The sequence below is a fragment of the Trachypithecus francoisi genome, unplaced genomic scaffold, assembly GCF_009764315.1.
Source record: "Trachypithecus francoisi isolate TF-2019V2 unplaced genomic scaffold, Tfra_2.0 Lachesis_group7, whole genome shotgun sequence".
NCBI classification, from domain to species: Eukaryota; Metazoa; Chordata; class Mammalia; order Primates; family Cercopithecidae; genus Trachypithecus; species Trachypithecus francoisi.
In genome coordinates, this window is record NW_022681472.1 from 17,797,580 (window position 1) to 17,809,450 (window position 11,871).

General features: G+C 38.9%; 1 long non-coding RNA gene across 1 annotated transcript; it reads left to right on the forward strand.

Annotated features, from left to right (window-relative positions):
- The first annotated feature begins 674 nt into the window (after positions 1–674).
- On the forward strand, positions 675–10,850 carry LOC117079114. Its single transcript, XR_004435267.1, has 2 exons — positions 675–973; positions 10,622–10,850. It is a non-coding gene; the product is annotated as an uncharacterized LOC117079114 (long non-coding RNA).
- The last annotated feature ends 1,021 nt before the right edge of the window (positions 10,851–11,871 follow it).

Here is an 11,871-nt window from a genome sequence, read left to right on the forward strand (position 1 = left end):
TGAAACTGGAACCACAAGAGGAAGCAAAATAATGATCAAGGCATATTGGTTTTATCAATAGTATTGCAGTCTTTAGTTTGAACAAAAATATTTTCTGCTATTATGATTAAGTAAGCTAAAGAAAGTTACAACTTGTCTTCACCATTTGCTAAAAACATACGTAAGGATATTGACAAGAGCACAGGAAAAAAACAAAATCCATCTAGATTTACTAAAATTATGTGAGAATGATGTTTGACAAGGATGTCTGGATTAAACTGAAGCCTAATCTCCAACATTTAAAGCATGTAGCTAGTTATTTTTTATTTTTATTAACATTTACATTGTTGAAAAAAATGTTTATTAATATGGAGTGAGAATAGGATTCCTTGTTAAAGGATGGGTAAGATGGTAAGAGATTCAAAAAAATATGGTTTTCTCAAAGCCAGAAGAGTTGGGAAAACAAGTACTGGAATTCCACCTCTAATTACACTTCAAACCTGCTAAAATTCAACAGGTGAATAGTTGCCTCAGATCTGCTTACCCAGAGCAAATGCCACTTAATCCAATATGATGATAATGATAATTATGTAATTGCTATGTGCCAGGCACTGCTTTATCCACTTTAAATCATGACTCATTTTGTCTTTAAAACAACTCAGTGAGGGAGTGTTGTTATGTTCACTCTACAGATGAAGAACAGAGGCTCAGAAAACTTCACTGGCCTCTTGAAATCACACAGCAAGTTGACTGTAGAATCAACAGATGAAGCCCAGGCAGTGTAGCTCCAGAATTATGGCTCCTAATCGCTGCTATGTGGTCTGAGATTCTCATGTAATCTACACCATAGCTCAGGATCAGAATGTGGAAGTTGGATCACTGCAGAAGGAAAAATGATCAAATTCATAAAAAAAGCATCTTGAAAGAATGTCTTATGTTATTGTGGTGTGATATATTTTGAACACACTTCACTATGAGCTTGTGAAAGAGGAAGGTAAGACATGGCGAATCCACTTTGTAAGTGAGGAACAGATACAAGTGTGCATTGAGAGGTAGAGTGTTTTTTCCCAAAAGGTCATACAGGTAGTACTTATGCAATGTAGAGCAGATTAATTATGTTTTAATATTAATTTTAAAAATATTGAATAGAACTATAATTATCTTTTTTATTATATCAGTTTGGATCACATTTCTTTGGAGAATAGGCAGCTATCACTCATGACTATGGTTATAGTAATTTTAAAGCAATATATTCTTATAAAATACAATTAACCAAAAAGCAAGTGCTCATCATTGAATCGCTTTCCCTTCCCTTCCCTTCCCTCCCCTTCCTTCCCCTCCCCGTCCTACCCTCGCTTCCCCTCCACTGTCCTCCCCTTCCCTCCCCTCCCGGTCCCCTCCTCTCCTGTCCTGTCCTCTCCTCTTCTCTTCATTGAATCATCTTTCTCTCTTAGGTACTGCAACATCTGTGAATTCAGATAGCCTTTTTGTCAAACGTCATTGTCAGATAATGATAGTAATCTAGATGAGTTTTTATAATCTTTGGCACCATCTTCATAAGGTACATAAATCAGGAGAATGTATAAGCATCACCTGAGCAATCTCTTTCCAAACTCATGCTTTTTGGTGGGCCTGTAATGGTAGGATCTATGCTAAAAAGCTAGCATTAAAACATTTTGTAGAAGCCTAAGACCTAAATGTTTCAAATGCTTGAAATAGATTACTTAAAATCATTCACAGTCAAGTATCTTGAGGCTTTTATGTTTTTTGATTAGTCTCCTAATTATCAAAGAGTTTTCGTGATTTACATACTTTATGGAGATCGTGATGGAAAACTACTCTAAACACAATTGTAAAATATTCAGATTCATAAAATATTAAAGCTGGAAGAACCTAGAAATCTTCAGAAATGACCTCTTATTTATTAGACAAAAATATGTCTGAGATCAGAAAAACTCAAGGAACCATACATGAAAGATTCCACAGCTGCTTTCAGAACATGACCTTTATACATAGACTGTTTGTTGCTTTATTTATTTTCCAGGATATCTCAATAGGTAGTTGTAAATGTTTGAACATTACAATGTCATGAACCCAGTAGAATAATGCAGTCTGTTTAAAAATAGAATTTACAGGCCAAGTGCGGTAACTCACATCTGTAATCCCAACAATTTGGGAGGCTGAAGTGGGTGGATCACCCGAGGTCAGGAGTTTGAGGCCAGCCTGTCCAACATGGCGAAACCCCGTCTCTATTAAAAATACAAAAATTAGGTGGGCATGGTGGCACGCACCTGTAATCCCAGCTACTTGGGAGGCTGAGGCAGGAGAATTGCTTGAATCTGGGAGGCGGAATTTGCAGTGAGCCGAGATTGTGCCACTGCACTCCAGCCTGGGCAACAGAGTGAGACTCTGTCTCAAAAGTAAATAAACAAACAAACAAACACACAAATAGAATTTACTTTTATTTTGTGGTGGCTTGAGCAAAAGTCATTTCCAATATGAGGTTTAAATATTGAAGGTGTTCTCTGGAACACAGTAATTATGAGAAAGAGTTCAGAAAGGAAACTTATAGAAATATATTTTGAGGAAAAATACAATAAAACAGTCTTGATTCCTAATCATTTTGTAATTTATACTTTATTATTACTCTTGATTTCTTAATTCCTTATTGAAAGTGGTATATTTTTTATCGAAAGTGGCTTATTTTTGAAGTATTATACTGGTTTCAAAATACATTTTTTTGAAAAGTCACTTAAATATTTTAGAAAATTTCTTATGCTAAGTGGAGTACTCCAAAAGTAAAAAACCTATATTTCTGAAAACTGTTGACTTTCATTAGTATTTGGCAGTCTAAGAGGGTGTCTTTTGGAAGTGTACATCACTCAGAATAATGGATTCTTGATAAGGTAGACCCAAATTAAGTTTGGGTAAATCAGAAAAAAGAAATTCTCACAAATACCTACATTGAGTTATAGAAAATGAAATATTTACAAACAATAAATATCACTTATGTATTTGTTTTATTTATAGTCTTATTATTTTAAGTTTTCTTTAAAATAAATTAAACAACTATAAAACAAGATGTATGTAAGCCTTTAGTTCCACTTGCCTGTTTGACTAACAAAAAATTTAATATCATACATTTTTTGAGGTACCATACACTAAAATTCAATCCGCATGTTAATTTTTTTAAAGAAAGTATCAACCTGCTCCTGAGTGACTTCTGGGTAGACAATGTAATTAAGGCAGAAATCAATAAATTCTTTGAAGCTAACATGAGAGCAAGATACAACATATCAAAATATCTGTGACATAGCCAAAGCAGTGTTGAGTGGGGAGTTTATACCACTAAACATCCACATCAAAAAGTTAGAAAGATCTCAAATTAACCTAACATCACAATTAGAGGAACTAGATAAACAAGAGCAAACCAGCCCCAAGTCTAACAAAAGACCAGAAAATAATCAAAATCAGAACTGAAATGAAGGAACTTGAGGCATGAAAAACCATAAAAAAGATCAGTGAATCCATGAGCTGGTTCTTTGGAAGAATTAATAAGATAGGTAGACCACTAGCTAGGCTAATAAAGAAAAAAAGAGAACATTTAAATAAACACAATCAGAAATGACAAACGGAGCATTACCACTGACCCCACAGAAATACAGAAAACCCTCAGAGACTATTATGAACACCAATATGCACATAAGCTAGAAAACATAGAAGAAATTGATAAATTCCTGGAAACATGTAACTTCCCAATATTCAACCAAGAAGAGACTGAATCTCTGAACAGACAAATAACAAGTTCTGAAATGGAATAAATATTAAAAAGCCTACTAGCCAGAAAAAAAAGCAGGATCGGACAGATGCATAGCTAAATTCCACTTTCCTTGTATAAGGAAGAACTGGTATCATTCCTACTGAAACTACTCATGTTCATTGTGGCACTATTCACAATAGCAAAGACTTGTAATCAACCCAAATGTCCATCAGTGACAGACCGGATTAAGAAAATGTGGCACATATACACCATGGAATACTATGCAGCCATAAAAAAGGATAAGTTCGTGTCCTTTGTAGGGACATGGATGCAGCTGGAAACCATCATTCTCAGCAAACTATCTCAAGAACAGAAAACCAAACACCACATGTTCTCACTCATAGGTGGGAAATGAACAATGAGATCACTTGGACTCAGGAAGGGGAACATCACACACCGGGGCCTATTATGGGGGGGGGGGGGGGAGGGATTGCACCGGGAGTTATACCTGATGTAAATGACTGGTTGATGGGTGCTGACAAGTTGATGGATGCAGCACACCAACATGGCACAAGTATACATATGTAAGAAACCTGAGGGCGGAGCAAGATGGCCGAATAGGAACAGCTCCAGTCTCCAACTCCCAGCGCGAGCGACACAGAAGACCGGTGATTTCTGCATTTTCAACTGAGGTACTGGGGTCATCTCTCTAGGGAGTGCCGGAATCGGTGCGGGTCAGCTGCTGCAGCCTGACCAGCGTGAGCTGAAGCAGGGCGAGGCATCGCCTCACCTGGAAGCGCAAGGGGGAAGGAAATCCCTTTTCCTAGCCAGGGGAACTGAGACACACAACACCTGGAAAATCGGGTAACTCCCACCCCAATACTGCGCTTTAAGGAAACAGGCACACCAGGGAGATATCCCACACCTGGCCGGGAGGGTCCCACGCCCACGGAGCCTCCCTCACAGCTAACACAGCCATCTGCGGCGATCTATCCGCAAGGCAGCAGCGAGGCTGGGGGAGGGGCGCCCGCCATTGCTGAGGCTTAAGTAGGTAAACAAAGCCGCTGGGAAGCTCGAACTGGGTGGAGCTCACAGCAGCTCAAGGAAGCCTGCCTGTCTCTGTAGACTCTACCGCTGCGGACAGCGCACAGCTGCAGTCCATTAGGGGAAGAGCGGGGCCGCTGCAGACCCGAACGACTCTGTCTGACAGCTTTGGGGAGAGCCGTGGATCTCCTAACGCGGAGGTTGAGATCTGAGAACGGACAGACTGCCTGCTCAGGTGGGTCCCTGACCCCCGAGTAGCCTAGCTGGGAGACATCCCCCACTAGGGGCAGTCTGATACCCCACACCTCACAGGGTGGCGTCACCCCTGAGAGGAAACTTCCAAAGAAAGAATCAGACAGGTACACTCGCTGTTCAGCAATATTCTATCTTCGGCAACCTCTGCTGCTGATACCCAGGCAAACAGGGTCTGGAGTGGACCTCAAGCAATCTCTAACAGACCAACAGACAGTCCTTCTGACTGTCAGACGGAAAACTATCAAACAGGAAGGACACCTATACCAAAACCCCATCAGTACGTCACCATCATCAAAGTCCAGAGACAGATAAAACCACAAAGATGGGGAAGAAGCAGGGCAGAAAAGCTGGAAATTCAAAAAATAAGAGCGCATCTCCCCCTGCAAAGGAGCGCAGCCCATCGCCAGCAACGGATCAAAGCTGGTCAGAGAATGACTTTGACGAGATGAGAGAAGAAGGCTTCAGTCCATCAAACCTCTCAGAGCTAAAGGAGGAATTACGTACCCAGCGCAAAGAAACTAAAAATCTTGAAAAAAAAGTGGAAGAATTGACAGCTAGACTAATTAATGCAGAGAAGATCATAAACTAAATGACAGAGATGAAAACCATGACACGAGAAATACGTGACAAATGCACAAGCTTCGGTAACCGACTCGATCAACTGGAGGAAAGAGTATCAGCGATTGAGGATCAAATGAATGAAATGAAGCGAGAAGAGAACCAAAAGAAAAAGAAGAAAAAGAAATGAACAAAGCCTGCAAGAAGTATGGGATTATGTAAAAAGACCAAATCTACGTCTGATTGGGGTGCCTGAAAGTGAGGGGGAAAATGGAACCAAGTTGGAAAACACTCTTCAGGATATCATCCAGGAGAACTTCCCCAACCTAGTAGGGCAGGCCAACATTCAAATTCAGGAAATACAGAGAACGCCACAAAGATACTCCTCCAGAAGAGCAACTCCAAGACACATAATTGCCAGATTCACCAAAGTTGAAATGAAGGAAAAAATCTTAAGGGCAGCCAGAGAGAAAGGTCGGGTTACCCACAAAGGGAAGCCCATCAGAATAACAGCAGACCTCTCGGCAGAAACTCTACAAGCCAGAAGAGAGTGGGGGCCAATATTCAACGTTCTTAAAGAAAAGAATTTTCAACCGAGAATTTCATATCCAGCCAAACTAAGCTTCATCAGTGAAGGAGAAATAAAATCCTTTACAGATAAGCAAATGCTTAGAGATTTTGTCACCACCAGGCCTGCCTTACAAGAGACCCTGAAGGAAGCCCTAAACATGGAAAGGAACAAGCGGTACCAGCCATTGCAAAAACATGCCAAAATGTAAAGACCATCGAGGCTAGGAAGAAACTGCATCAACTAACGAGCAAAATAACCAGTTAATATCATAATGACAGGATCAAGTTCACACATAACAATATTAACCTTAAATGTCAATGGACTAAATGCTCCAATTAAAAGACACAGACTGGCAAACTGGATAAAGAGTCAAGACCCATCAGTCTGCTGTATTCAGGAGACCCATCTCACATGCAGAGACATACATAGGCTCAAAATAAAGGGATGGAGGAAGATCTACCAAGCAAATGGAGAACAAAAAAAAGCAGGGGTTGCAATCCTAGTCTCTGATAAAACAGACTTTAAACCATCAAAGATCAAAAGAGACAAAGAAGGCCATTACATCATGGTAAAGGGATCAATTCAACAGGAAGAGCTAACTCTCCTAAATATATATGCACCCAATACAGGAGCACCCAGATTCATAAAGCAAGTCCTTAGAGACCTACAAAGAGACTTAGACTCCCATACAATAATAATGGGAGACTTCAACACTCCACTGTCAACATTAGACAGATCAACGAGACAGAAAGTTAACAAGGATATCCAGGAATTGAACTCATCTCTGCACCAAGCGGACCTAATAGACATCTATAGAACTCTCCACCCAAATCAACAGAATATACATTCTTCTCAGCACCACATCGCACTTATTCCAAAATTGACCACATAATTGGAAGTAAAGCACTCCTCAGCAAATGTACAAGAACTGAAATTATAACAAACTGTCTCTCAGACCACAGTGCAATCAAACTAGAACTCAGGACTAAGAAACTCAATCCAAACCGCTCAACTACATGGAAACTGAACAACCTGCTCCTGAATGACTACTGGGTACATAACGAAATGAAAGCAGAAATAAAGATGTTCTTTGAAACCAATGAGAACAAAGATACAACATACCAGAATCTCTGGGACACATTTAAAGCAGTGTGTAGAGGGAAATTTATAGCACTAAATGCCCACAAGAGAAAGCAGGAGAGATCTAAAATTGACACTCTAACATCACAATTAAAAGAACTAGAGAGGCAAGAGCAAACACATTCAAAAGCTAGCAGAAGCCAAGAAATAACTAAGATCAGAGCAGAACTGAAGGAGATAGAGACACAAAAAACCCTCCAAAAATCAATGAATCCAGGAGTTGGTTTTTTGAAAAGATAAACAAAATTGACAGACCGCTAGCTAGACTAATAAAGAAGAAAAGAGAGAAGAATCAAATAGACGCAATAAAAATGATAAAGGGGATATCACCACCGACCCCACAGAAATACAAACAACCATCAGAGAATACTATAAATGCCTCTACGCAAATCAACTAGAAAATCTAGAAGAAATGGATAATTTCCTGGACACTTACACTCTCCAAGACTAAACCAGGAAGAAGTTGAATCCCTGAATAGACCAATAGCAGGCTCTGAAATTGAGGCAACAATTAATAGCCTACCCACCAAAAAAAGTCCAGGACCAGATGGATTCACAGCTGAATCTACCAGAGGTACAAGGAGGAGCTGGTACCATTCCTTCTGAAACTATTTCAATCAATAGAAAAAGAGGAATCCTCCCTAACTCTTTTTATGAGGCCAACATCATCCTGATACCAAAGCCTGGCAGAGACACAACAAAAAAAGAGAATTTTAGACCAATATCCCTGATGAACATCGATGCAAAAATCCTCAATAAAATACTGGCAAACGGATTCAGCAGCACATCAAAAAGCTTATCCACCATGATCAAGTGGGCTTCATACCTGGGATGCAAGGCTGGTTCAACATTCGCAAATCAATAAACGTAATCCAGCATATAAACAGAACCAAAGACAAGAACCACATAATTATCTCAATAGATGCAGAAAAGGCTTTTGACAAAATTCAACAGCCCTTTATGCTAAAAACGCTCAATAAATTTGGTATTGATGGAACGTACCTCAAAATAATAAGAGCTATTTATGACAAACCCACAGCTAATATCATACTGAATGGGCAAAAACTGGAAAAATTCCCTTTGAAAACTGGCACAAGACAGGGATGCCCTCTCTCACCACTCCTATTCAACATAGTGTTGGAAGTTCTGGCTAGGGCAATCAGGCAAGAGAAAGAAATCAAGGGTATCCAGTTAGGAAAAGAAGAAGTCAAATTGTCCCTGTTTGCAGATGACATGATTGTATATTTAGAAAACCCCATCGTCTCAGCTCAAAATCTCCTTAAGCTGATAAGCAACTTCAGCAAAGTCTCAGGATACAAAATTAATGTGCAAAAATCACAAGCATTCTTATACACCAGTAACAGACAAGCAGAGAGCCAAATCAGGAATGAACTTCCATTCACAGTTGCTTCAAAGAGAATAAAATACCTAGGAATCCAGCTTACAAGGGATGTAAAGGACCTCTTCAAGGAGAACTACAAACCACTGCTCAGTGAAATAAAAGAGGACACAAACAAATGGAAGAACATACCATGCTCATGGATAGGAAGAATCAATATCGTGAAAATGGCCATACTGCCCAAGGTGATTTACAGATTCAATGCCATCCCCATCAAGCTACCAATGACTTTCTTCACAGAATTGGAAAAAACTGCTTTAAAGTTCATATGGAACCAAAAAAGAGCCCGCATTGCCAAGACAATCCTAAGTCAAAAGGACAAAGCTGGAGGCGTCACGTTACCTGACTTCAAACTATACTACAAGGCTACAGTAACCAAAACAGCATGGTACTGGTACCACAACAGAGATATAGACCAATGGAACAGAACAGAGTCCTCAGAAATAATACCACACATCTACAGCCATCTGATCTTTGACAAAACTGACAAAAACAAGAAATGGGGAAAGGATTCCCTATTTAATAAATGGTGCTGGGAAAATTGGCTAGCCATAAGTAGAAAGCTGAAACTGGATCCTTTCCTTACCCCTTATACGAAAATTAATTCAAGATGGATTAGAGACTTAAATGTTAGACCTAATACCATAAAAACCCTAGAAGAAAATCTAGGTAGTACCATTCAGGACATAGGCATGGGCAAGGACTTCATGTCTAAAACACCAAAAGCAACGGCAGCAAAAGCCAAAATTGACACATGGGATCTAATTAAACTAAAGAGCTTTTGCACAGCTAAAGAAACTACCATCAGAGTGAACAGGCAACCTACAGAATGGGAAAAAATTTTTGCAACCTACTCATCTGACAAAGGGCTAATATCCAGAATCTACCAAGAACTCAAACAAATATACAAGAAAAAAACAAACAACCCCATCAAAAAGTGGGGAAAGGATATGAACAGACATTTCTCAAAAGAAGACATCCATACAGCCAACAGACACATGAAAAAATGCTCATCATCACTCACCATCAGAGAAATGCAAATCAAAACTACAATGAGATACCATCTCACACCAGTTAGAATGGCAATCATTAAGAAGTCAGGAAACAACAGGTGTTGGAGAGGATGTGGAGAAATAGGAACACTTTTACACTGTTGGTGGGATTGTAAACTAGTTCAACCATTATGGAAAACAGTATGGCGATTCCTCAAGGATCTAGAACTAGATGTACCATATGACCCAGCCATCCCACTACTGGGTATATACCAAAGGATTATAAATTACTCTACTACAAAGACACATGCACACGTATGTTTATTGCGGCACTATTCGCAATAGCAAAGACTTGGAATCAACCCAAATGTCCATCTGTGACAGACTGGATTAAGAAAATGTGGCACATATACACCATGGAATACTATGCAGCCATAAAAAAGGATGAGTTTGCATCCTTTGTAGGGACATGGATGCAGCTGGAAACCATCATTCTTAGCAAACTATCACAAGAAGAGAAAACCAAACACCGCATGTTCTCACTCATAGGTGGGAACTGAACAATGAGATCACTTGGACTCGGGAAGGGGAACATCACACACTGGGGCCTATCATGGGGAGGGGGGAGGAGGGAGGGATTGCATTGGGGAGTTATACATGATATAAACGTCATGCACATGTACCCTAGAACTTAAAGTATAATTAAAAAAAATAAATAAATAAATAAATAAATAAATAAAATTTTTTAAATTCAAAAAAAAAAAAAAAAGAAACCTGCACGTTACACACATGTACCCTAGAACTTAAAGTATAATAATAATAATAAAAAAAGAAACTACTCCAAAGAATTTTCTAAAACTTAATTATAAACATTTAGAAATTAAGACTTCATAGATTATCTAATCTCTACCTTTATTTTGTAGATGGAGAAACTGAGGTTCAGATATGGCATGACTTGCTCAGAGTCGCTTAGCCGATAGGTACCAAACCGCACTGAAATCCAGTGTTGTGGACTTCACTCCATAACAATATGCTACTTCAATTTACATTTTAAACCAAAAATGTCCAATCTTTCAGCTTCCATGGGCCACAATGGAAGAATCGTCTTGAGCCGTACATAAAATACACCAACACTAACGATAGCTGATGTGCAAAAAAAGAAACAAAAAATAAAGAAAAAGAAAAAAATCCGAAAATCTCATAATGTTTTAAGAAAGTTTTTGAATTTGTGTTGGGTCACATTCAACATTGTCCTGGGTTACATGCAGTCTGTGGGCCATGGGTTGGATTGGACAAGCTTGTATTATACTGTCTTACGGTTTTCACAAAGATTGAGTGAAATTCACAACTCCTGCCCTACTATTTTTTATTACCAACTACACAGTGGGGTAAAAACTATAAATTGAACAGTCATTCATGCCCACATGAATTAGTGAAGACTCTCTGCAACTTAATTAAAACACTTCCACTTTCTCAGCATCATTATATCTAGAATCATGAGTAACACAGCAATTCAGCATTCCTGACATTGAATATTAAGTGTAATGATTAAAGAGAACAAACCATGAGCTTTCTCATATTGTGTTGAAATCTTTCTTTTCGATTTTTTTAATGTATAAACACAGATATACTAAGAGGGAAAAACAGTCAAATACTATTGAATAAAATATAACAAATTCCATGAAAATATACAACTGAGATGTTGAATTAGAATGAAAAAAGAATTTGAGGTCAGCAGCAACAGTTTGTCCAACTTTTTCTGTCCTGAAAGAGCCTTGTACAGTGATCTGGGTTTGCTGAACATCATTGTGATACAATTCAATTGAAATTGGCACATACCAACTTAGGTGGAATCCTGAGGCTCCTCTCATGTCTTGAGATACACCATTGGCTAATTCTTCATGCTCAGGAAAATACAGCAAAAGAACACACAGAAAGATGAGTCCTGTGTCTTAATTGGATGAAGTTAGAGAAGAGGTAAAGGAAATTCTGTGGGATGTCCCTAGGGAATATGATCTTACATTAAGTAATCTTTACATTGATTTAATCTTTACACTGATTGCTAGCTCTGTTGTACCAAAAAGACACTCACATTCATATTTGTCAAAGCACTATTCACGTGGAATCAACTAAGATACACATCAGTGGTGGATTGGATAAAGAAAGTGTGGTT